Source organism: Oncorhynchus keta, chromosome 2, assembly GCF_023373465.1.
Source record: "Oncorhynchus keta strain PuntledgeMale-10-30-2019 chromosome 2, Oket_V2, whole genome shotgun sequence".
Lineage (NCBI taxonomy): Eukaryota > Metazoa > Chordata > Actinopteri > Salmoniformes > Salmonidae > Oncorhynchus > Oncorhynchus keta.
Window position 1 is genome coordinate 50738214 of NC_068422.1, and position 27446 is coordinate 50765659.

At 40.5% G+C, this 27446-nt stretch overlaps 1 protein-coding gene and 1 long non-coding RNA gene across 3 annotated transcripts in view; one reads left to right on the top strand and one right to left on the bottom strand.

Moving 5' to 3' along the window:
• sufu (suppressor of fused homolog (Drosophila)) overlaps positions 1 to 27446 on the bottom strand; it is a 455419-nt gene that overhangs the window by 166638 nt on the left and 261335 nt on the right. The window lies entirely within an intron of this gene.
• On the top strand, positions 5132 to 26501 carry LOC118361993 (uncharacterized). The gene is made up of 3 exons (XR_004821116.2): positions 5132 to 5262; positions 5975 to 6059; positions 25684 to 26501. It is a non-coding gene; the product is annotated as an uncharacterized LOC118361993 (long non-coding RNA).

Genomic DNA, 27446 nt, shown 5'->3' on the forward strand with positions numbered 1-27446 from the left:
CTGGGACCTGTTGGATGGGGGGGTGAGGGCTAGGGCCATTCCCCCCAGAAATGTCCGGGAACTTGCAGGTGCCGAGGTGGAAGAGTGGGGTAACATCTCACAGCAAGAACTGGCAAATTTGGTGCAGTCCACGAGGAGGCGATGCACTGCAGTACTTAATTCAGCTGGTGGCCAAACCAGATATTGACTTACTTTTGATTTTGACCCACCCTTTGTTCAGAGACACACTATTTCATTTCTGTTGGTCACATGTGTGTGGAACTTGTTCAGTTTATGTCTGAGTTGTTGAATCTTGTTATGTTCATACAAATATTTACACAGGGCGGCAGGGTAGCCGAGTGGTTAGAGCGTTGGACTAGTAACTGGAAGGTTGCAAGTTCAAACCCCCGAGCTGACAAGGTACAAATCTGTCGTTCTGCCCCTGAACAGGCAGTTAACCTACTGTTCCTAGGCCATCATTGAAAATAAGAATTTGTTCTCAACTGACTTGCCTTGTTAAATAAACTAAAAAAAAATTAAGTTTGCTGAGAATAAACTCAGTTCACAGTGAGAGGACATTTCTTTTTTTGCTGAGTTTAGTTCGCCTAATTTCAAGCAAGTACAGTATAGAGAATCATTGTACCATCTAAACCACTGAATATATATTTTACATAACCAAAAATATTGTACTTTCAGCTGTTTGAAGCTGGTTTACAAAACCGAAAGTAAATGCATAGAAATTGCACAAATAGATCTACCGCTTCATAGACTTGCTTTCATTTATAATGACAGATCAATAATGCATACAGTAGTTCTATGTGAATTTGGTCAGGTCGCCATAAAAGTTACATATTGCATATTCAATCAATCATGAATGCATAAATAAAAAATAAATAAATACATTTCCAAGAGATATGAGGCTATTGACACCAATCAACAGCCCATAACACTCCACTTACCGTATAATTTAACAGTTACAGATCTTTATTACTTAGTATGCTCTATGCTGCCACATGCTATCGCTATAGCTAGTAGTGGAAGGCCTATACATTGGCATTGGTAGGTACAGCCTGCAGCTGCACACTCTGGATGAGATGAGATCAAACTACTAACTGTCTGATATACACCCATGAGTGGGATTTTATAACCTGGATTTATGTGTGTGTGTGCAGATGTGTGTGTGAATGCGCGTACAAGTGTCTATGTGTCTGATCGCGTGTGTGTGTGTGTGTGTAGATGTGTGTGTGAATGCGCGTACAAGTGTGTATGTGTCTGACCGTGTGTGTGTGTGTGTGTGTGTGTTTGTGTGTGTGTGTGTGTGTATGCGTGTGTGCCAAATTGGAAATCATATTCCCTACATAACGCTTTTATCCAAATTGAATAAAAGCGAGCAATAAGAGATACAGTGGCTTGCGAAAGTATTCACCCCCCTTGGCATTTTTCCTATTTTGTTGCCTTACAACCTGGATTTTAAATGGATGTTTTGGGGGATTTTATCATTTGATTTACACAACATGCCTACCACTTTTTACGCAACATGCCTACCACAACATGCCTACCACAACATGCTAGATATTTTTTTTATTGTGAAACAAACAAGAAATAAGAAAAAAAAATTGAGAAAACTTACTATGCAGAGCCACCCTTTGCAGCAATTACAGCTGCAAGTCACTTGGGGTTTGTCTCTATAAGCTTGGCACATCTAGCCACTGGGATTTTTTTCCCATTCTTCAAGGCAAAACTGCTCCAGCTCCTTCAAGTTGGATGGGTTTCGCTGGTGTACAGCAATCTTTAAGTCATACCACATATTCTCAATTGGATTGAGGTCTGGACTTTGACTAGGCCATTCCAAGACATTTAAATGTTTCACCTTAAACCACTCGAGTGTCCTGCTGGAAGGTGAACCTCTGTCCTAGTCTCAAATCTCTGGAAGACTGAAACAGGTTTCCCTCAAGAATTTCCCTGTATTTAGCGCCATCCATTATTCCTTCAATTCTGACAAGTTTTCCAGTCCCTGACGATGAAAAACATCCCCACAGCATGATGCTGCCACCACCACGCTTCACTTTGGAGATGGTGTTCTCAAGGTGATGAGAGGTGTGGGTTTGCGCCAGACATAGTGTTTTCCTTGATGGCCAAAAAGCTAAATATTATTCTCATCTGACCATATGTTTGGGGAGTCTCCCACATGCCTTTTGGCAGATAAGCAAACACGTTTGGTGTTTGCTTATTTTTTTCTTTAAGCAGTGGCTTTTTTCTGGCCACTTTTTCGTAAAGCCCAGCTCTGTTGAGTGTACTGCTTAAAGTGGTCCTTTGGACAGATACTCCAATCTCCACTGTGGAGCTTTCCAGCTCCTTCAGGGTTATCTTTGGTCTCTTTGTTGCCTCTCTGATTAATGCCCTTCTTGCCTGGTCTGTGAGTTTTGGTGGGCGGCCCTCTCTTGGCAGGTTTGTTGTTGGTGCCATATTCTTTCCATTTAAAAAAATAATGCATTTAATGGTGCTCCGTGGGATGTTCAAAGTTTCTGATATTTATTTATAATTCAACCCTGACCTGTACTTCTCTACAACGTTGTCCCTGACCTGTATGGAGAGTTCCTTGGTCTTCATGGTTTTGCTTGCTTGGTGGTGCCCCTTGCTTAGTGGTGTTGCAGACTGGGGCCTTTCAGAACAGCTGTATATACTGAGATCATGTGACAGATCATGTGACACTTAGATTGCACACAGGTGGACTTTATTTAACTAATTATGTGACTTGTGAAGGTAATTGGTTGCACCAGATCTCATTGAGGGGCTTCATAGCAAAGGGGGTGAATACATATGCACGTACCACTTTTCTGTTTATTTATTTTTTAAACCAGTTGTTTTTTTTTCATTTCACTTCACCAATTTTGACTATTTTGTTCATGTCCACTACATGAAATCCAAATAAAAATCAATTTAAATTACAGGTTGTAATGCAACAAAATAGGAAAAATGCCAAGTGGGATGAATACTTTTGCAAGGCACTGTATTATTGCAGCTCCCTTTAATACTATTTACTGTGGAGCATCCAGAGAGATTTGATGTAGACTAATTACATTCATAATTACCCTGAAGAATTTTAATAATGTAGTTGATTAAGGAATATTAGAGAGCTCAATGCCGAATAGTGTTGATCCCACAGTTAAAAGGAGGAGACACACACACACATGCACACATGTACAACATGCACACACACAGTTAGAGGAGATGTGAGACGCAAACACACAGAGACAGTTACAATAATATGTGAAACACACAAACACACTTAGAAAACAGGAGATGTGAGACACACACAGTTCGAGAGAGATGTAGTTATTACAAATTATGAAAGTCTTGTCAGCCAAAACTTTTTAAATGTAGTGTTACAGCCATCCTCTGTAAGCATTTCTTCTTTAGACCTCTCACACACACTTTCACTCAGCCTCTCTCCCTCACTCTTTCTCTCACACAAACACACATATACAAACACACACACACACACTCACCGCGCCACACACCCCATCACACCACATCTCTCTAACCTCCGGCTGAGAAGTCTTTCATGCATTATTCCGTGTCGAGTCTCCATGTCTGCTCTGCTCCTTGGAACACTGAATCCGTAATGGCTGCCAGCGGCTCCATGCGCTCCACAGTCACACTCCCAGACTCACCACACCCAGCTACCTGCAGGTGACTGTCGGGACAGGCCCTGTCAGGGAAAACAGAACCACAAAATGGATTCCATAACATTACATGGATAACTGGTAACTCACTCTCCCCTGTGGACATGTGAAGCCATGGTTGGAAATGGATGCAGAGCACAGCAAACCAAACTAAATCAAAGAGTGAATTTCAGTTTCATTTACCAGCCTGACTGACTGGCTGAAGTCATGGATTCATTTAGAATATATTCCCTATTTGTTAAAATTTTATGAAAGCAAAACTGTTTAATGCTAGAGGAGAGACCACTGTTCCTGTTCTTGCCAATGTCACACACACATGTATGCACGCTTACAAGCTCACACGCACGCACACACACGCTCGCACACACACACTTAAGCTCTCTGTGCGAGACAGAACGTGGGGGATGGATATGTAAATAATTCAGGGCATTTTAAAACCATCTTAACAAGGAGCATCTCTTAACTTAAATTCCAATTGGATATATTATATAGTATATTCACCTCACTGGCCTTGGTTGCAATACATGAACCCTACATGAACACATCAATAAACAACAATTATACTATACACATCTATATACACTTACATTTCAAAATACATGAAAAGCAAACGCAAAACGCAAAACACAATTATATGAAACAAACGAATGTTTCAATTAAAAGTCCCTCTAACATCTGCCTGAATTGCCCTAGAGGCACCAACTCCAACAAGTCCACCAAACGACGCCATTACAAGTGGTCTGCAGTTGTGAGGCCGGTTGGATGTACTGCCAAATTATGTAAAATGATGTTGGAGGTGGCTTATGGTAGGGAACACAACATTTTCTAGCAACAGCTCTGGTGGACAATACTGCAGTCAGCATGCCAATTGCCCACCCCCTCAAAACTCGAAACATCTTTGGCATTGTGTTGTGTGACAAAACTGCACATTTTAGAGTGGCCTTTTATTGTCCCCAGCACAAGGTAAACCTGTGTAATGATCATGCTGTTCAATCAGCTTCTTGATATGCCACACCTTTCAGGTGGATGGATTACCTTGGTAAAGAAGACATGCTGACTAACAGGGATGTATGTAAAATCGCAAAATTTGAGAGATACAGACTGAACAAAAATATAACTGCAACATGTAAAGTGTTGGTCCCATGTTTCATGAGCTGAAATAAAAGATCCCAGAAATGTTCCTTAATGTTCCTTTATTTCTCTAAAACAAACCATCTTGACCTACTGTAACTACAGACATGGTCGCAAAAGCTCATCTTGGATGGCCACTGGCATGCTGGAGAAGTGTGCTCTTCATTGATGAATCCCGGTTTCAACTGTACTAGACAGATGACAGAAAGCGTGTATGTCGTTGTGTGGGCAAGCGGTTTTTTCATGTCAACGTTTTGAACAGTGTGGATAGGTCTTTGTCATTCAGCAGCATCACCTTCAGTCTATCCTGGTGGTATTTGAGTCATATATACATGGCCAGCGCTGTTCATCCCCAGCCGAAATGCTTTGACCCGGGCGGACAGTTGTTGTTCTGCGCGTTGGCTTGTTTTAGTGGAAGACGCATCAAGCAAACAAGGGTTGGCTGTATTCTGCTGGACAGACACTTGTAAGGATCAATGTGTGTATTGATTATTTGTGTTATTGTTATAGCTACAATATGTAGTTAATGCTATAAATGTTAGTTACGAAGTGCATTCAGGTTTCATAGTACACCATTGTAGCAGGTATAGCTTAGCCTAAAGAATGGCAAGGAATGGTAACATAAGACATATTATAATACAAACAAAAACATTCAGATTTTAATATATTATATAACACTATGAATATGGAATCCTGTCAGCTCTGTTTATGACATTTTGGTGACATAAAATGTATAACTTTATCACAGAAGAAACTTGAATCAGTGATGCTATTTTACCAAGAGACTCAACTAGCGACTCCATTACTTTGCGCTTGCGCAAGGACGAATCAGGCAGAAATCAATGGAAAATTGAAAAAGTTGAGTGTCTTGAATCTTCTATCGACTACTTTCCATTCCATGTCCACTTTCATAAGTGATATATAAACAACAAAGTAAATCATGAAAGAACACGTTTACTTTGGCCTGTTCAACGTGAATTGTTCAATAGCATAACCAGTTTGCTGCGTCTTGTATTGGAAACATGTTGTTGTGATCATGTTAAGCCTGTCTGTCTTAGGGCTGGCTAAGGCTACCACACATTCATGAATGTTAACCTGCACATATTGTGTAGACTTGTGCTGGATTTATGGCATTTTAAGAGCTTTTTTAATAGTTCCTTTTTTCTATTTTACTTCAGGAATGATGTTGAACCCCTGCTGGGATGAAACTTCTCTCCTGAATGAAACAATTGATCAGTCACGCTCACCCATCCTCAGCTACAGGTACTCCTGGCTGGCTGAATTTGTGCTGTGTAGCCTATTTTAAGCCAATGCAAACACAACACTATTGAGGATATGTAGTTTATTCAAATGGTGTTTATAGTGTATGTACCTTAGGCTACCTAGGTTTTATTTTGTATCTAGACTTAACTACTAGACATTTACACAATTGAATATATTTCAGCTTTCAGCTAAGATGACCTATGTGATGCAACCTCTCTCCTTGATAAAAACATCCAGAGGTATCTGTACAGACCCTTTACTGTGACATGAACCCAGGCTATCTGTATTTGTTGAGTGTCTATTTTAGTAAAGCTGAAACAAATGGTCGGTGGGCCTGTGTTCAGTCCTGCTACCAATACATAGATTTGATTTGTTTTTGGAGAATGGATTTGCCTGACCTGTACATTAACACCTCTCCACTAGATGGAGTGATGAACTATGATATAGACTGATGGATTCAAGGGGTCACAGAGTGCCAAGCCTCCTCACCGCTGATTGGTCAGTTCAGTGGAGAAAGATCCTTATCTCTGCTTTTGGGCTGATGGCTGTTAACAAGGCAGAGGGGTAGTTGAGTGAGCTGGGGCCTTTTATGGCCCTGCCTCTGGGAGCCCGCCAGCTTGTTTTATGATGAGAGAGAGTGAGCGAGGGCCTACCTGTAGGATATTTGTTGAATAGTGCTGCAAACATACTTCTATTTGAAGAGGTTTTTGACCGTTCAGGGACCTAATCTCAAACACTCATGAAAGCATGAAAAAGTATTGTCTACACTAAAGAAATAAAGATTTTTCAAAATGTGACATTTTCAGATTTTTGGACACTAGGGGACGCCTTGTTATGGATAAACGCTTATAAAGATAGATTGGTACCAGATATCTGCTCCATTTTTGAGGCACATGTTGACAAAATGTTGGGGAATCACTGGAGGGGAATATTTACCAACTGAGCATCTCTGAATAGTCACCTCAGTGTACAGCTCAATAAACACACTAAGCGTTTTGTTATATTTCAGTATTATGTGATGTATTTAAAGTGTCATATTGGGATCCAAACTCAAAATTGAATACATTTCAACTTTATATCTGACATGGTACAGGTGTTTTCTTTTTTAAGCCCATAACCATGTGTGTGAGGTGTACTTTTGTTTCAAAGTAGATTTGTTTAAGACTACCAACTGCATTGCTTGCTGTTTGGGGTTTTAGGCAGGGTTTCTGTTCAGCACTTTGTGACATCAGCTGATGTAAGAAGGGCTTTATAAAGACATTTGATTGATTGAAATTTGATTGACCTAAAGTGGCCTGGACAATTTCCTTCCTATTAACAAAAGTCAGACATGCTTTGTTTCTATAAAAGAAACCAACCTTGGACTTGAACTTCTTCAGCTCAGTGACATGTTTTTTAAATGTCAGTTTGTCATCAAGCCAGATTCCAAGATATGTGTAGGAAGGAACTCACTCAATTTGTGTTCAAACTTGTCATTACAAATGCATTTCAATCTGGATTATGGGACCTAGAAAAAAAGCATGCATTTTGTTTTGTTTACATTTAGTGCTGACTTTAAATACAATCGTGATCTCTGCAGTGCTTGAAAATCACACTTCATATGTGAAAAGGCTTGGCCAACCGATGGAGCAATGGAATACAACACAGTATCTGCAGACAATTTTTTTTTTTTTTTTTTTTACAGCATTACCAATGTTATTTATATAGATTGTAATGAGTAGTGGGCTGAGTATCGAACCTTGGGGCACCCCTTTATGTAACTTAAGGAACTCAGATTTCACTCCATCTACCTTGGTGGCCTGAGTTCTGTCATTGAGATCATTTTGAAATCATCGGCAAGCATCAGTAGCTAACCCTCGGACAGTTTATTCAACAGAATAACATAGTCTACATCATCAAATACTTTTGACAAGTCTATAAACATGGCAGCACAATTCTTTATTTTTTACAATGTTTGCAATATAATTTACAACAAGCATGGTAGCCGTAGTGGTGCTATGTTTAGGTCTGAATCCGGATTGGTTAACATGAAGAATACCATTTACAGATAAAATAACGTACCTGTTTGTTGACCAATGATTCTAGTATTTCCGCAAGACAAGGGAGTCTGGAAATTGGTTGCCTATCAAGATTACTACTATCCCCGCCCTTTTGGAGTGGTAGCACAAAATCTGCTTTCCACACTTTTAGAATATTTCCTGATACTTAAGTGAAATGTAAAACATTGGTGTTACTGAGCCAGCAATGAGGAGCGCTGCATACTTAAGCAAAGACAGGTCTAAATTGTCAGCCCCTAATGAATTCTTGGTGTCAATAGCTAATAAGGCACCAATGACTGTTTCTGTAAGTTGCCAAAAAGAAAAACACTGACTACCATTTCCCAAGGAATACCTAGGATAGGATAAAGTAATCCTTCTCACCCCCCTTAAAAGATTTAGATGCACTATTGTAAAGTGGCTGTTCCACTGGATGTCATAAGGTGAATGCACCAATTTGTAAGTCGCTCTGGATAAGAGCGTCTGCTAAATGACTTAAATGTAAATGTAAGTCACGTGAGTTTGCCTGATCAGCAATCAACGCAACTTGAGTCTGTATGTGGGAAGAACAGTGAACTGACTGGCCAAGAACTGTATCACCACCATTTATTTTTAATAGGAAACCAGCTGAGATAAAATGCTGATTTAAAAACGTCACAAAACTTACAATTTTCAGTGATGATGCAGGAGTCTAAAACTACTTGTTTAGGCAGGGAAGAAGATGAATTACTCAGATTCAGTGAACTAATGGTTTTCCAGAATATAGAGGGATCACTAACAGTCTGTCATAGCGTCTAGGCCTGTTTAGCCCGATGCGGTGCACATATTTCTCAATTGCCTAAAAAGCCGCCAATCAGCTAACGAACCAGTTTATCTAGCCTTGTCCCAGGCTTGATTACTTATCAAGAGGAGGTCTGAGAGTACAGGAGAGTACCATGGATTAGTTCATTTTTTTAACTTATGGGGATGGTTAGTCAGGTTAAGTTCAATGAGGAGTTTGCTATATGTTTTACATTAATACGAGTGGGTTTCATTATCAGCCGAGTCAAGTTGAACTCAAGACAGATATTCTTAAACTGATTTGATGTGTAAGCCAATCAAGATGTATATCTCCTAACACAACCATTTCAGATACTAGAAAGTGGCTTTAATTACGCATCTATCAAGTGAGAAATGTGCTGTCTTGTGTGCCAGTCTAGTGATGGTTCTGTAATGCTGCTGCTCATTTCATTGAAACAATAGGTTTCTTGATTGGATTCAAAGTTGCAGAGCTAATAGTAGAATTCAGGTAAATGTGCACAAGACTACTATAGACAATACCTCTGTGTTTATGAGCACATGTAGCAAAACGATAGCTTGAGATCAATAGCTTGGCTCCCGAGTGGCGCAGTGGTCTAAGCCACTGCATCTCAGTGCTAGAGGCGTCACTACAGACCCTGATTTGACCCCGGGCTGTATCACAACATCACAACTGGCCTTTGTTGGTCAATTTCTTCAACAGATGATCAGGTCTATATAATTATTATAATTTGGTTTACCTAGTTAAATTACTGATTTGCCTAGTTAAATAAAGGTTAAATAAATAAATATAAAACTATTAATAACATAGTGGGTTCTTTATAGGAGCTAACAGAGCTATCAATGGAAATTAAATTAACAGGCACAGAATTACAATTTACAATACATCTGTCAACATGGGAAGGTGTGGCAGAATGATATCGCTGCAATTTAATGGGAGTAAATACCTTTGAGGAGCTTGATTTGATCAGTAATTGCCTCAGCGCTGCCTTGTAGTGTTTGGACACTATCCAGGCACCCAAATGATTAGGGAGCCACCCTTCCTCCTTATAGAGCATCCTCTCCTTCCAAAAGGTGTCAAAGTTGTCTACAGTTACCCAATGAGCTGCAGTTGTTACTTAGCTAGTTGTGAATTGCTAGTAGAATGCTAAAACTTTCACTATCTCAACCCAGCGAGGGAACAGGGCCAGAAACGTTTTTTGATAGGACCCAATCACTTCTTCAAAATCCTGTTTCAGCCATTCCGAGCTACCATTCCTAATGTCATGAAATGGCTTCCCACCGCTAAGGATGCCCCAATTGCCAAAAGCCGCTGCTATCGACTTCCATGGCGAGTGACGTGCCTCCAAGGCTCGTTGACAGGGTCAAGAATATGAACATCCCCTAAGTGATCCAGAAGCATCCTACTAACTCCATTTTCCAGGGAAGGGGTAGACCCCTTTGGGAAGGGATCACTGCATAGCCCTGGCCAATCGGTTATGGAGAGACACTCCCATCAGGTCAGATCGGCATCCAGCTTCTGGAGCAGCAGAGAAAGAGAAAATAGGTGGACGTGGATTCCCCAGTAGCTTGTGTAAGTTTGCTAAGAGTAGCCACTTCGCCACTGTAGTCCTCTGCTAGCAAACATTTGCTACATTGAAAGTTCACATTGTCCTGGAATAGAGCAAAAATAAACACAGCTTCCTTGTCAGCGATTGGGTGCAGAGATGTAGCGGAGTCAGGCGCAGGACACAGGTTTTGAGCAACATAACGGAGTTTACTCAAAAAGTCAAGCAAAAATTCCAAATAGGAACATACATACACACTCGCACATACAACAACCACTTAAGACACCAACAATCATGGACAGAACATAAATGTATGCCAGAGGGTTAAATAAGGAACATGATATGGAAATTGAAACCAGGTGTGTGTAATACAGACAAAACAAAACAGAAACTGGAACATGGATCAGCCGGTGACGTCGACCGCCGAACACCACCCGAACAAGGAGAAGGGCTGACTTCGGCAGAAGTCGTGACTTTCCTGCAATGTTGAAACCGTTCATTTGCGACTTCCATTTGAAACTACAGGCTAGCTAGGGTAACAGTGCTTTGTCTCTGTTCTTGACCGGAATTTACAAACATTTTGCTATAAGCTACAGTTGGTTCGCAAATACAGCCCGCACCCCACCTCCCGAAACAAGCACAGCTCATGAAATAGCAAAAACACAAAGCAACACATCACATGCCAAACACAGAGAAAGTGGAGGACTTGCTCACTGTATGGATCCTGCTTGCACATATACTGTACAGTACTATACGAGCAGGACATGACCAATTCGCAAGTTGGGGCTGTAGAAGCAAACTGTAAAATGCGGGGCAGTGAGCCAAAAAAATGGTCAACAATTAAGGATAGACAGGTAGCAAGAGGATTTGCATACCAACGAGCATGAAACTGTGTGTTCACATGATACCTGAGTGAGTCAACAAAACAAATGGGTGCCCATGAGGGAAAAGCAGTCAAGTCGAATGGCTAGCACCAGTTATCAAATTTAGCTATTGCCAATTAGCAAAGTAAGCTAACAGCAGAATGCTAACACCTGGCTAGCACCAGTAAGCAAAATTAGCTAATGCAAGTTAGCATTCTGCTGTTAGCTAAGTTTTCTATCAGAACTTTACAGTTCAAACTCCCCTTCTCTAATATGGAACAATAGCTTAGTTCTTGACTTGTTTTCTTTCACGAACACACACTTGTTGGTTTGGTATGTAGTGATGTTACGTTTGATACCAGAGCTCCGAGGCATGAGTCAAATCGCTAAGCAGCTAACTTCGAAGCACTGTAACTACGTATGTATCACTTTATCAGAAGTACGTCATCAATGATGTCCGAAGCTATGTTTGATCATGTGCTTTTTCTACCTGTTTGTTGCAAAAAGCAAGATCCCACTGATTCTGCCGTGGTTCTGGTGCTTTCTTCAATTCCAAGCTGCTTTCAAACATCAACCTTTACTGCACAATGTACAGTTGTGTCCAAAAGTTTTGAAAATGACACAAATATTAATTTCCACAAAGTTTGCTGCTTCAATGTCTTTAGATATTTTTGTCAGATGTTACTATGGAATACTGAATAATTATAAGCATTTCTGTATAATTACAAGCATTTCAAGTGTCAAAGGCTTTTATTGACAATTACATGAAGTTGATGCAAAGAGTCAATATTTGCAGTGTTGACCATTCTTTTTTAAGACCTCTGCAATCCGCCCTGGCATGCTGTCAATTAACTTCTGGGCCACATCCTGACTGATGGCAGCCCATTCTTGCATAATCAATGCTTGGAGTTTGTCAGAATTTGTGGGGTTTTGTTTGTCCACCCGCCTCTTGAGGATTGACCACAAGTTCTCAATGGGATTAAGGTCTGAGGAGTTTCCTGACCATGGACCCAAAATATTTATGTTTTAGTTATCACTTTTGCCTTTTGGTAAGGTGCTCCATCATGCTGGAAAAGGCATTGTTCGTCACCAAACTGTTCCTGTATGGTTGGGAGAAGTTGCTCTCGGAGAATGTGTTGGTACCATTCTTAATTCATGGCTGTGTTCTTAGGCAGAATTGTGAGTGAGCACACCCCGTTGGCTGAGAACCCCACACATGAATGGTCTCAAGATGATTTTACTGTTGGCATGACACAGGACTGATGGTAGCACTCACCTTGTCTTCTCTGAACAAGGTTTTTTCCAGATGCACCAAACAATCGGAAAGTTGTTTTTCCTGGAGAGAAGTGGCTTCTTTGCTGCCCTTCTTGACACCAGGCCATCCTCCAAAAGTCTTTGCATCACTGTGCGTGCAGATGCACTCACACCTGCCTGCTGCCATTCCTGAGCAAGCTCTGTACTGGTGGTGCCCCGATCGCGCAGCTGAATCAACTTTAGGAGACGGCTGTTTTTCTAAGTTTTGTTCCCTGTGTCAGCATTATTGTCGTCATGTCGTTTTGTTCCCACCATCCAGACGCTGTTCTTGTTTTGTTTGATGTCCGTTTTCCATTAAATGTTCACTCCCTGTACTTGCTTCTCATCTCCAGCGTCGGTCCTTACAGAATGCTGACACCACTATTTGAAGCATCAGAGAGTTTTTTGGCAAGACTTGGCAAGACATGAAAATGGCTGTTTAACAACCAACTTGATGGAGCTTGAACAATTTTTTAAAGAATTATGTGCCAAATCTAGGTGTGCAAAGCTCTTAGAGACTTACCCAGGAAGATTCACAGCTGTACTCGCTGCCAAAGGCGATTCTAACATGTATCATCAGGGGTGTGAATACTTGTGGAAATTAGATTGTTCTGTATTTCATTTTTGATACATCTTCAAAAATGTTAATAAACATGTTTTCACTTTCACATTATGGGGTATTATATGTAGATTGTGTGAAAAAGAAACCAATCTATTTAATCTATTTTTAATTCAGTCTGTAACACAACAAAATGTGGAATATGTGAAGGGCTATGACTACTTTCCGAAGGCACTGTAATGGTGGTAATTGCTGTGTGATCAGAACTGTCTAAAGTCTAAAATAGACTTCATCAGACCTAACAAAAGTAGTGGTATGTGTGTGTAAAAAAAAAACCTGAGAAGCCCAGCATGTTAGTTAATATGGCTTGACACCATGATATATAGGCCTAAGGCTGAGATGATAAGAATAAATTCAACCAAATCATTGTTTCCATCACAAAACTCGAGAGCAGCATCTATCCAGTGAAGTCCACAAAACATATTGCATGTAACAAACAGTTACATGACCTACAGCATGTTCAAGCAAGTTAATATTTCCGACATTTTCGGATGACGAAACTATTGACTTACAACCACGGAGAGTTACTTTGCAAAGAAAACAGGAGCTGCCTCCACTAATCCAGCACCATTTAAACTTCAACATCATCTCATCACCTAATACAGTGACAATGAAAGATACCAGCAACTATTTAGTCCAATCAACGTAAGCTAAATATGATGTGGCTGTCCATGGTACTGATTTCTCTGTGTGTGTGTGTGTGTGTGTGTGTGTGTGTGTGTGTGTGTGTGTGTGTGTGTGTGTGTGTGTGTGTGTGTGTGTGTGTGTGTGTGTGTGTGTGTGTGTGTGTGTGTGTGTGTGTGTGTGTGTGTGAAGAAAAAAGCATGTAGACTTGTACTTGTAAAGAAATGCTAGCAATGCCATCCTCCTCTTTCATGTTGTCTAGAGAGTCTATGACTCTGTCATGTAGTTTTTGTTGTTCTAGGCTACTTACCCATGGATGGATGCTTCTACCTCTCTGTGAAGGATGCCATGGCTGTCCTTAGTTTGAAGATGTAATGCAGAGACAGGTGTTTTCTCCATCTCCTTAGCTATCATACACTAATTCCACTGACTTCAAAACTCGGTCCTCCAGAAAGTGGAGAACAACACAACAGTTTTAGTACGTGATATATTTTTTTTAAAGCAGCGTTAGATATGATTACCTACTACACATGCTGACCAGCTCAAATAGACAGAAGCATGCTACATCGCAGACCAATCCGAACTCATCTCTCGGCATGTCCAGCCCACTCATTATCTCAGCCAATCATGGCTAGTGGGAAGATTGCTGACTTTTTCTGTGGCTAAACCAACTCGGCTCCTAATTTAACAATTGTATTTGTATCTACAGAGTATTTACAACTTTGTTATAAAGGCACAAGAAAGTTCACATGTTCCAGAAGGCATTTCTGCCAACAAACACATTCTGATTAGAATTTTTTCCTGTGAAGTAGCGCGACATACGCCTAGTTTCCTGAAACGAGTCACAAATGCTTGCTCACTAGCCTAACTTCCCTTCATGGCAACGATGCAACAGGCCTACTACATCTAGCTACATGTTGAACTTCCATCCTCTCAGGCCAGAGGCACAATGTATACATTTATTAGAATCGCCATTATAATCATTGGCCAGTATGGAGAATTAAGTAAAACCACAAGTCCAAATCCCTATCTCCATCCATGGCTTATCTAGCTAGCTAGCTTAGATAGCCACCAGAGCACAACAGCACAACGAGATGCAAAAATTAAATATTTTTCTGTCAATGAGGTTTGGATTCTGGTGAAATGATTTGTGTGAAGCCAAATCCAAACTGGCTTCCCTTAACACTTTTTTTGTTGGTGCGTCAGGACCATTCACAGCTGAACACATACAGTTTAGCTCAACGCTGATTGGCTATTATTTAATATTTTTTATCAAGGGTGGTCAAATGCTCGCTCACTTCTCTTGTATTCAATACTATGGGCGGCAACAATGTCATGCTCTTTTTGACCAGACAACATCTGATAGTTCGCTACCCATACTGAGACAGAGGGACGCGGTTTCATTCGCTCTGATGCTTTTTCCAGTGAGATACTTTCAGCCTCTTGTAAATTGTATGAAACACAGACAGATGAAAGATAAATTATTTTGTATGTTTTTTATTTTTTCTTGGTAAATCTTTGGGAGAGGCCTGGCTTTCCTTGGAACCCATGAACAACCGTCTCAGACAGATAGCCTTCCATCTGAACATTGATACATCCATGAAATTAGCCTCCCATGCAACAAAGTTGAACAAAATGCCACAGTTTTCTTATTTAGACATCATTCCTCTCAATGTATACTGGTAGAGTTATTCTGATACCCACACACGCACACAAAAACTATCTTCCAACACACATACACTCCATCCCACACCCACACACCTGTCAGTTGATCTGAACAGCCAGTGAAAGACCCCCTTTTAAACTGTCATCCTTCAGCGGATGAGCAGCTACACTTTCTCTCTTTCAGCCACTCCAACCGTAGCCCTTAGGGAGTGTGTGTGTACACACACACACACACACACACACACACACACACACACACACACACACACACACACACACTGGTGATGTTCATAGGAGTCTTCCCTCAATAGGTTGCTAGAGAGGAGGAGAATCGACTAACTACCCCACTGGCACCCTGTTCTGCCCCCTTATCAGGTCACTGTGACAGGGAGACACAGAGATACAGTGCCTTCGGAAAGTATTCAGACCCTTTGACTTTTTCCACACTTTGTAACGTTAGAGCCTTATTCTAAAATTGATTAAATCGTTTTTTCCCCTCATCAACCTACACACAATAACTCACAATAACCCATAACGAGAAAGTAAAAACTGATTTTTAGAAATGTTTGCCAATTTATATTACATTTACGTAAGTATTCAGACCCTTTACTCAGTACTTTGTTAATGCACCTTTGGCATGATTACAGCCTCGAGTCTTCTTTGGGTATGATGCTACAAGCTTGGCACACCTGTATTTGTATTCTCCCATTCTTCTCTACAGATCCTCTCAAACTCTGTCAGGTTGAATGGGGAGCATTGCTGCAAAGCTATGTTCAGGTGTCTCTCTGTACTTTGTTCCGTTCATATTTGCCTCGATCCTGACTAATCTCCCAGTCCCTGCCGCTGAAAAACATCCCCACAGCATGATGCTGCCTCCAGCATGCTTCACCGTAGGTATGGTGCCAGGTTACCTCCAGACGTGACGCTTGGCATTCAGGCCAAAGAGTTCAATCTTGCTTTCATCAGACCAGAGAATCTTGTTTCTCATGGTCTGAGAGTTTTTAGGTGCCTTTTGGCAAACTACAAGCAGGCTGTCATGTACCTTTTACTGAGGAGTGGTTTCCGCCTGGCCACTCTACCATAAAAGCCTTATTGGTGGAGTGCTGCAGAGACGGTTGTCCTTCTGGAACAGGCCTGGGCAACTTCAGTCCTCGGGGGGCTGATTGGTGTCACACGTTTGCCCCAGCTAACACACCCGACTCCAATATTCAACTAATCATGATCTTCAGTTAAAAATGCAATTAGTTTAAATCTGGTGTCTGATAGGGATGGGGGAAAAGTGTGACACCAATCAGGCCCCAGAGGACTGGAATTGCTCAGGCCTGTAATCAGGAAGGTTCTCCTATCTCCACAGAGGAACTCTAGAGCTCTGTCACAGTGACCATCATGTTCTTGGTCACCTTTCTGACCAAAGCCCATCTCCCCTGTTTGCTCAGTTTCTTGGTGGTTCCGAACTTCTTATTTTATGAATGATAGAGGCCACTGTGTTCTTGGGGACCTTCAATGCTGTTTTGGTACCCTTCCCCAGATCTGTGCCTCAACACAATCCTGTCTCGAAGCTCTACGGACAATTTCTTCGACCTCATTGCTTAGTTTTTGCTCTGACATGCACTGTTAACTGTCGGAACTTATATAGACAGGTGTGTACCTTTCCAAATCATGTCAAATCTATTGAATTTACCACAGGTGACTAAAATCAAGTCGTAGAAACATCTGTGTGTGAAGATTTTGATTGTATGACTGGATTTGCCTTTTTTTCCATTTTTAATTGCAACTGAGCTCAATTTCGAGTGTTATAGCAAAGGGTCTGAATACGTATGTAAATAAGGTATTTCTTAAATAAGGTATATGTTATATATATTATATATATGTTGTACTTACAAAAAATTCTAAACACCTGTTTTTGCTTTGTCATTATGGGGTATTGTGTGTAGATTGCTGAGGATTTTTAAAATGTATTTAATCTGTTTTAGAATAAGGTAGATAAATACAGAGGCATTAGCTATATGGAAACACACAAACACACACACACACACACACACACACACACACACACACACACACACACACACACACACACACACACACACACACACACACACACACTGGTGCTGTTCATCTGCCACACACACACACACACACAATTTCACACTGGAATATTCATACACAAACTTAGACCCACACACACTTTATGCTTTGTGTCAGTATCTTACAAGCAATAATTCAAAATTGTGTAGAGAGGACACCATTCAAGGGAGGGAGTGAAGAATTGAAAATATAGATAGAATAAAAAATAAAGGGTTACAGAGTGCTGGGGGAGCCTCCCGCTGTGCTATTAGGGGCAGAGACATCTCTCCTTCTGTCTGTCCATTTCTCTTTCTCTCTCTCTCTCTCTCTTCTCCCCCCATCCATTTCTCTCTACAGTGATCTGTTTCAACTGAGTGGTTTTCTAATGATCTCCAATAGAGAGCAGATACTCTCTCACACACACGGGGGTGTACACACACACGCCACTCTATCTCAGTATCCTTAGGAATAATTGGGAGATAGGGTTCAGTCACTCGTACTGTACCCCAGTACCTAGCTATCATTACTGGGACTGCTGGATTCAGAGATTGTGTGCGTGTGGACGTATTTCACTATTTTTGAATAACAATAATGCCATTTATTTATGGTAACATTGCACATATTGTAACATTATAGTCCCTTGACATACATGACTTAACTACTTTGCATAATGCTCAGTTTACCCAGTCTACTAAGAAATCATACTTTTTTTATATTAAAGCTACATTATGTAATACTGTGTCCAATTGATTTGGTTGTAATGTTTTTGAAAAGTGTCATAATTTGGGACACATCACCAATTAACATTGGCTGCAGTGTTCCTGGCAGCCTCATTCTCTTGTTTATATAAGAACTGTAGCTGTGGCTCCACTGGGAATCCCAGCCTAGGAATTTTGATTTGTCATCCAAGGGGTCCCAGCTATAACATGTAGTGTCGTTTTGTTAGATAAAATCCTTCTTTATATCTCAAAAAGTCAGTTTAGTTGGCGTCATCGATTTGAGTAATCCACTCGTTCAACGTGCAGAGAAAGGAATCCGAGAATCTGCCCCTAAACTTTGTTTCAACAAGTCAAAATATGTTTCTATTTATTCCTTAGATACCCTCAAATGTAATCAAACTATAATATTTCTTACGGAAAGAAGTATGTTCAATAGGAAACCGATTTTAGCAAGTTTGTCCTGTCTTCATGGCACCCGCAAATGTTTTTGAAGTAACAAGCCTGAAACCTTGAACATAGACTGCTGACACCCTGTGGAAGCCATAGGAATTGCATCCAGGGAGCTAAATGTCAATATGACTTGATACTTGCCATTCTAAGAGGATGGTCTCTCAACAACAACAAAAATATTCTGTTTGGTTTTTCTTTGGATTTTCTCCTACCATATCTATTGTGTTATATTCTCCTACATTATTTCAACATTTCTACAAACTTCAAAATGTTTTATTTCCAATGGTACCAATTATATGCATATCCTGGCTTCAGGGCCTGAGCAACAGGCAGTTTACTTTCGGCACGTCATTCAGGCAGAAATTGAGAAAAAGGGGCCGAGCCCTAAGAAGTTTTTAATGCCAGTGTTTCGGGCTACTGGCCTCACTCAAGCAACCAACTGCCAGACTGTCGGAGTTCGGTAGACCCAAACATTGGCATTTCAAATGAAGAAAGTGAAACTGTACAGGAAAGAAGTGTGTGCTGTAACTCCTTGGTTTTAAAGTCATAAAGAAAATGTCCACCAGCAGAATTGTCTAGAGAGCTACAGGCTCTAGAAAGTAGCATCACTCTGTCATACTAGTACTTTACAGGTTTTACTTCTTGACATGCAGGCCACGTACATTCTACACTTAACATCCCTGCCTCTGCCCTGCAACTACACTCCTCAAAAGAGAAACTATTGATAAGAATTAAGAAATGAACAGATTATACATTTTCGACCTCCAGAACATATATTCTAAAATTCATGCATTTTGAGATTTCTGGCTGAGGCAACTTCTGCCTTAACCATCCCTTGGAGTCCCAGTGCAGTCAAATCATTGCTTTCCTGTGTTTTGTATCATATTGTACAATAGCTAATGAAACAAACACTGTTATAGTTAGATTTTATTAAATCAGTGTTATTAACTGATAGTTGCTGGTTGAAAATAAAATCTACACAGGACCTTCTAATCAGAAGGTTTGCATGGACGGGAGTTTTGGCTCGCCTAATGACATCACCAGGCGGTTAATTGTTTAAGAGACCAATAACAAAGAGAGTTCCAAACCTTTGCCAATAACAGCTAGTTTTCAGTTTGCACCTCTCCACTCAGACTACTCCCAGCCAGTCCTAGCAAAATTGTTTGAGAAATAGTTTTTAGCTAAAAAGCTTTTATCAATTTAAATATAAATTATTACAGTAAAGTACCTCATTGTTGCCCAGAATGTATTATATAATGATATGAAAATGGCTGCATTGGGCCTTTAACAAGGTCCAACTGTGACAAAGCAAACAATTTTTCCCCCCTCTAACACAAATTGGACAGCTGAGGCTTGCATCACACTGAGCTGCAACACACGCACACACACACGCACAAACACACACACACAGACACACAAAACCTGTCAGCCAAGGGTGCTTAGATTGTCACCTTTGGTATCATCTAGTTGAGGTTTGAACTAGCTGACGAGACACATTGAGAGGCCTGCAAACATTAGTATTGATTTAGGTGAAAATTACGTACAATTGTCCGTCAAGAACTGAGTTGCAAAAATATTGAATCAAACATGAGTGCATGTTTGCATGGTACATGCTTGAGTGCATGCGTGTGCATGTTTTTGTTTCAGGTAGTTGTTTGCATTTCTGTTAGAGAGAGAGAGAGAGAGTGTGTGTGTGTGTGTGTGCGTGCGTGCGTGCGTGCGTGCGTGCGTGCGTGCGCGAGAGTACATGTATAAGTGTGTTTCTGCGAATGCGGACGTGTGTGTGTCTAGTCCTTAGGTATTTAGTCATTTTATCAGGATATAAAAATAATATTACCAGACGAAGGGACATTATTAAAAATGTTTAAAAACTTACATTTTTGACACGATATCCGGTCTGATGAAGGGTGTCTATGGCTAATGACTGTCCAGTAATACTTTACTGTAGGTGTCCTTATGTATGCATTCATAACGCCTTTAGAACAGTTACAGTTGAAGTCGGAAGTTTACATACACTTAGGTTGGAGTCATTAAAACTCGTCACTCCACAAATTTCTTGTAAACAAACTATAGTCTTGGCAAGTCGGTTAGGACATCTACTTTGTGCATGACACAAGTAATCTTTCCAACAATTGTTTACATAGATATTATTTAACTTATAATTCACTGTATCACAATTCCAGTGGGTCAGAAGATTACATACACTAAGTTGACTGTGCCTTTAAACAGATTGGGGCGGCAGGGTAGCCTAGTGGTTAGAGCGTTGGACTCGTAACTGGAAGGTTGCAAGTTCATACCCCCGAGCTGACAAGCTACAAATCTGTCATTCTGCCCCTGAACAGGCAGTTAACCCACTGTTCCTAGGCCATCATTGAAAATAAGAATTTGTTCTTAACTGACTTGGTAAAGGTAAAATAAAAAATAAAAAAAGATTGTCAAATTCCATAAAATTATGTCATGGTTTTAGAAGCTTCTTTTTGACGTAATCTGAGGTAATCTGAGTGGTGGATGTATTTCAAGGCCTACCTTCAAACTCAGTGCCTCTTTGGTTGACATCATGGGAAAATCAAAAGAAATCAGCCAAGTCCTCAGAACAAAAGTTGTAGACATCCACAAGTCTGGTTCACTCTTGGGAGCAATTTCCAAATGCCTGAAGGTACCTCGTTCATCTGTACAAACAATAGTACGCAAGTATAAACACCATGGTACCACGCAGCCGTCATACCACTCAGGAAGTAGACGCATTCTGTCTCCTAGAGAGGAACGTACTTTGATGCAAAAAGTTAAAATCAATCCCAGAACAACAGAAAAGGACCTTGTGAAGATGCTGGAGGAAACCGGTACAAAAGTATCTATATCCACAGTAAATCGAGTCCTACAGTGGGGCAAAAAAGTATTTAGTCAGCCACCAATGTGCAAGTTCTCCCACTTAAAAAGATGAGAGAGGCCTGTAATTTTCATCATAGTTACACTTCAACTATGACAGACAAAATGAGAATAAATAAATCCAGAAAATCACATTGTAGGATTTTTAATGAATGTATTTGCAAATTATGGTGGAAAATAAGTATTTGGTCAATAACAAACAAGCAAGATTTCTGTCTCTCACAGACCTGTAACTTCTTCTTTATGAGGCTCCTCTGTCCTCCATTTGTTACCTGTATTAATGGTACCCGTTTGAACTTGTTATCAGTATAAAAGCCACCTGTCCACAACCTCAAACAGTCACACTCCAAACTCCACTATGGCCAAGACCAAAGAGCTGTCAAAGGACACCAGAAACAAAATTGTAGACCTGCACCAGGCTGGGAAGACTGAATCTGCAATAGGTAAGCAGCTTGATTTGAAGAAATCAACTTTGGGAGCAAATATTAGGAAATGGAAGACATACAAGACCACTGACAATCTCCCTCGATCTGGGGCTCCACGCAAGATCTCACCCGTGGGGTCAAAATGATCACAAGAACGGTGAGCAAAAATCCCAGAACCACACGGGGGGACCTAGTGAATGACCTGCAGAGAGCTGGGATCAAATGAACAAAACCTACCATCCACACACTACGCCGCCAGGGACTCAAATCCTGCAGTGCCAGACGTGTCACACTGCTTAAGCCAGTACATGTCCAGGCCCGTCTGAAGTTTGCTAGAGAGCATTTGGATGATCCAGAAGAAGATTAGGAGAATGTCATATGGTCAGATGAAACCAAAATCGAACCTTTTGGTAAAAACTCAACTCGTCGTGTTTGGAGGACAACGAATGCTGAGTTGCATCCAAATAACACCATACCTACTGTGAAGCATGGGGGTGGAAACATCATGCTTTGGGGCTGTTTTTCTGCAAAGGGACCAGGACGACTGATCCGTGTAAAGGAAAGAATGAATGGGGCCATGTATCGTGAGATTTTGAGTGAAAACCTCCTTCCATCAGCAAGGGCATTGAAGATGAAACATGGCTGGGTCTTTCAGCATGACAATGATCCCAAACACACCGCCCGGGCAATGAAGGAGTGGAGGTCCTGGAGTGGCCTAGCCAGTCTCCAGATCTCAACCCCATAGAAAATCTTTGGAGGGAGTTGAAAGTCCATGTTGCCCAGCAACAGCCCCAAAACATCACTGCTCTAGAGGAGATCTGCATGGAGGAATGGGCCAAAATACCAGCAACAGTGTGTGAATACCTTGTGAAGACTTACAGTAAACGTTTGACCTATATAACAAAGTATAGAGAAACTTTTGTTATTGACCAAATACTTATTTTCCACCATAATTTGCAAATAAATTCATAAAAAATCCTACAATGTGATTTTCTGGATTTTTTTCTCTCATTTTGTCTGTCATAGTTGAAGTGTACCTATGATGAAAATTACAGGCCTCTCTCATCTTTTTAAGTGGGAGAACTTGCACAATTGGTGGCTGACTAAATACTTTTTTGCCCCAATGTATTCACTCAACACTTATCTCAAGAATATAATGGATATAATATTTGAACAAGTAATTCGTTATGGATCCATAACTAAATAAACATCAGCATTTTGAAAGATAATTTTTATCATTATTTTATTAACGAAAGCATAAAGATGCTGATGAGGAAATACAGGGTAATAAAGGGTAATAAAGTATTTTGAAGATATAAGCCAACTGCATTTGTTTATTAGGCTACTGTGCAGTCTGACAAGTAAACATAGCATACTGTAGTAAACATGGGAAACATCCTTACATAAGGCAGGAGCAGGCCATGTCCAGACTTTCTCGGTGACCTCAAGTACTCGTTAACTCTGTCTTTAATGCTTTTTCAGGTTACATCATTCATGGAAAGAAACTTCTGAGACACAGTATTAATGAACCCGGAGTTTCACTAATGAGGAGTGACTCTCCGCCAATACCCCCTGGCTCTGGACCAATGCATTAGCTGTCGCCTGCATCTCTGCCCTCAAAGAATGTTTCTCTTCTGATGGTCTGCCTTCAATGACTCGATCTCAGTCTTTAAAGTTTGAATCTCACCCATGAGCACTTTCATCAGATGAGCAGAATGTTACTGCCCTGAGCCCCCATCGATTACAGTGGCCTATGATAGAAACGGTAGATCAATTAAGAATTAAAAGTGACTCAAACACACAAATGCTGCGTGCACATTTTAAGAATACCTCCAGGCTCTGATCAGGCCCTACACCCAAACAAGGGCACTGCGTTCATCCACCTCTGGCCTGCTCGCCTCCCTACCACTGAGGAAGTACAGTTCCCGCTCAGCCCAGTCAAAACTGTTCGCTGCTCTGGCCCCCCAATGGTGGAACAAACTCCCTCACGACGCCAGGACAGCGGAGTCAATCACCACCTTCCGGAGACACCTGAAACCCCACCTCTTTAAGGAATACCTAGGATAGGATAAAGTAATCCTTCTCACCCCCCTTAAAAGATTTAGATGCACTATTGTAAAGTGGCTGTTCCACTGGATGTCATAAGGTGAATGAACCAATTTGTAAGTCGCTCTGGATAAGAGCGTCTGCTAAATGACTTAAATGTAATGTAAATGTAAGAATGTAGCTAAATACAAAACTCTAAGACAAATGTCAAAAAGAATAACACATTTTTCAAAATACCTTATCACACTGTCGACCTCATTATAGAGTCACAGGGTCAGGAAGTTAGAGGAGGCCAGCATCCCGGAGTCGCCTCTTCACTGTTGACGTTGAGACTGTTTTTTATGGGTACTATTTAATGAAGCTGCCAGTGGAGGACACTTGAGGCGTCTGTTTCTCAAACTAGACGCTCTAATATACTTGTCCTCTTGCTCATTTGTGCACCGGGGCCTCCCACTCCTCTTTCTATTCTGATTAGAGCCAGTTTGCGCTGTTCTGTGAAGGAAGTATTACACAGCGTTGCACGAGATCTTCCGTTTCTTGGCAATTTCTTACATAGAATAGCCTTCATTTCTTAGAAAAAGAATAGACTGACGAGTTTCAGAAGAAAGTTCTTTGTTTCTGAACATTTTGAGCCTGTAATCGAACCCACAAATGCTGATGCTCCAGATACTCAACTAGTCTAAAGAGGGACAGTTTTATTGCTTCTTTAATCAGGACAACCGTTTGTTGTCAGTTGTCAACAGTTTGTTGTCAGTATGTCAGATGTGCTAACATAATTGCAAAAGTTTTTTTTTTGCCTTTTTAAAATTATAAACTTGGATTAGCTAACATTACAACCTGTCATTGGAATACAGGAGTGGTGGTTGCTGATAATGGGCCTCTTTACCTATGGGCCTGTATGCCTATGTAGATATTCCATAAACAATGTGCCGTTTCCAGCTACAATAGTCATTTACAACATTAACAATGTCTACACTGTATTTCTGATCCATTTGATGTTATTTTAATGGACAGAAAATGTGCTTTTCTTTCAAAAACAAGGACATTTTTAAGTGACCCCAAACTTTTTAACGGTAGTGTATATCGTAACTCCTTCAAAAGCATTCCAGCATTCCAAAAAAAAAGCATTCCAGGTGAAAGCTGGTTGAGAGAATGCCAAGAGTGTTCAAAGCTGTCATCAAGGAAAAGTGTGTCTATTTTGATTTGTTTAACACTTTTTGGTTACTACATGATTCCATATGTGTTATTTAATGTCTTCACTATTATTCTACAATGTAGTAAATAGTAAAAGTAAAGAAATGTTTCCCTTGGCTGTAAACCTTTATGTTAAGCATCCACCATTTTGTTTACAACCTAGTGTGTGTGTGTGTGTGTGTGTGTGTGTGTGTGTGTGTGTGTGTGTGTGTGTGTGTGTGTGTGTGTGTGTGTGTGTGTGTGTGTGTGTGTGTGTGTGTGTGTGTGTGTGTGTGTGTGTTAGCAATACACTCTAAGGCTATGGACTGATGAACACACCTCCATGTCTGTGAGTGTGGCACTAAACCCGGTACCCATTTTACACTTACCTGAGTCTTGCTTCTTTTTTGTAGTGCTGCCACATTCCATCAACATGGCGGGAAGTATTCTCCTCACCAAAGAGCTCAACACTGGAAATCGACACAATGTTGCAATTGCAACATCAACTACGCAATACCTAACTAACTACACTAACTACCTTTTTTTATGTAGCGGTTGTTATTGCTGTAGCCTATACATTTGCATTTTTTCACAGCTGTCACTAATCCTGATGTGTCCCAGAAACAACATTTCTATTTACTTACATTTCATTTGAACATGTTTGTGTTTTTTGAGCAAATTGTTGTTATTATAATGTATCTTTATATCTGGACGTGGTCCAATTTGTACAACTCAGAGCAGTTTATTGTCTCGTTGTCAAAATGTGCTATAAGCACATTCATACATTTTTTTTTATAATACCTCAAATTAATGTCACTTTACTTAAGGTGTCTGTGCGCACTGTGCATATGACATGGTTTTGACGCCTAGGATTTCAATCAATGTAATAATGTGGTTGGTGACATAGAGGTTGGTAAATTAAATAACACCCTGTTATAAAATATTGTATCTAGACTTAGTTAGAATGTAATAACATATGACAAAAGTTGTCATGCAGACTATGTAATAGCAGTCGTTAATAATGGTTGATATTAGAGCATATGACAACAGGACAAACAGTCATCTATAACACAAATGTTAACAAGTTTTATAACATCATATGAGGTTACTCATAACTAGTTATAAAAAACGTATGACAAGTTTTACAATGTGTCATGTAGCTGTTTTAAAGCAGTTATGAGTGCATGCATTCATGCACACCTACAATAAAGTATGACCAATTGTCCTTGTATGTCTGGAGCATGAGAAACTCATTTCATATTAAGTGAATCTGTTTATCAGCATTAGCTTTGTGTTTGCTGTTATGATTAATGAGCCTGCTGGATAGAAGTTATTCAAACGTATTCAAATGCAGCCTTTTCTTGCTTATTTCAAGACTGACCTCAAGTAGTCGGAATTCAGTTGACTTAAGGAAGGCGAAGGTGCTTGCAGGAGAATAACATCACAGTCTGAGAGAACACACACACACACAGTCATGCACATACACACACTTTGTGACAACCTGTAATTAATGGATCACTCTGATGTTTTGGCAGGAAACTGGTGAGACAGAAAACTGAGAGGCAACAAGGAATGGTAAACAAATTAGAAAGGGAGAGAGAGATTTAGGGGGGGAGACAGACAAAAAGATAAAAACCGAGAGAAAGTGAGGACAAGGTTGAGAAAATGTAATACCATACTCAATTCTCTCGCCTTCCCACCTTGTTCCCTATCAAATTATATTGTCTGCGGGATAACAGCAGGATGTAGATACAGGCATTGACAAACACATTAAGACTACTCAATACTCTGCCACTCTATTCAGCAGCAGACAAATTATTTGTCAATAGTGGCATTTAGCCAGTTTAACATTGAGAATTATTTGTTTTTTTGTTGGTTTGGAATGAAAAAACTAGCTGGGGGTTTGAGTTTCAGGGTGCGTCCCACCCTATTCCCTAAAAAAATGCTTCACATTAGATCAGAGTCCTATGATCAGAATCCATTTGGGATGCATCCTGAGTGTCTCGGTGAGTTTGAGCTGTTTCCCCTGTTGGACATTCTCTGTGAGTAGCTCCTGTTCAGTATTCAGTGGTCTGGAGAAGTTGTGTCCAACAGCACTACAGCCCTCAGATTTAGATCACACACACACAGGCATGCATGCATGCACGCACACAAATCTAAAGGCTCTGTTTTTAAT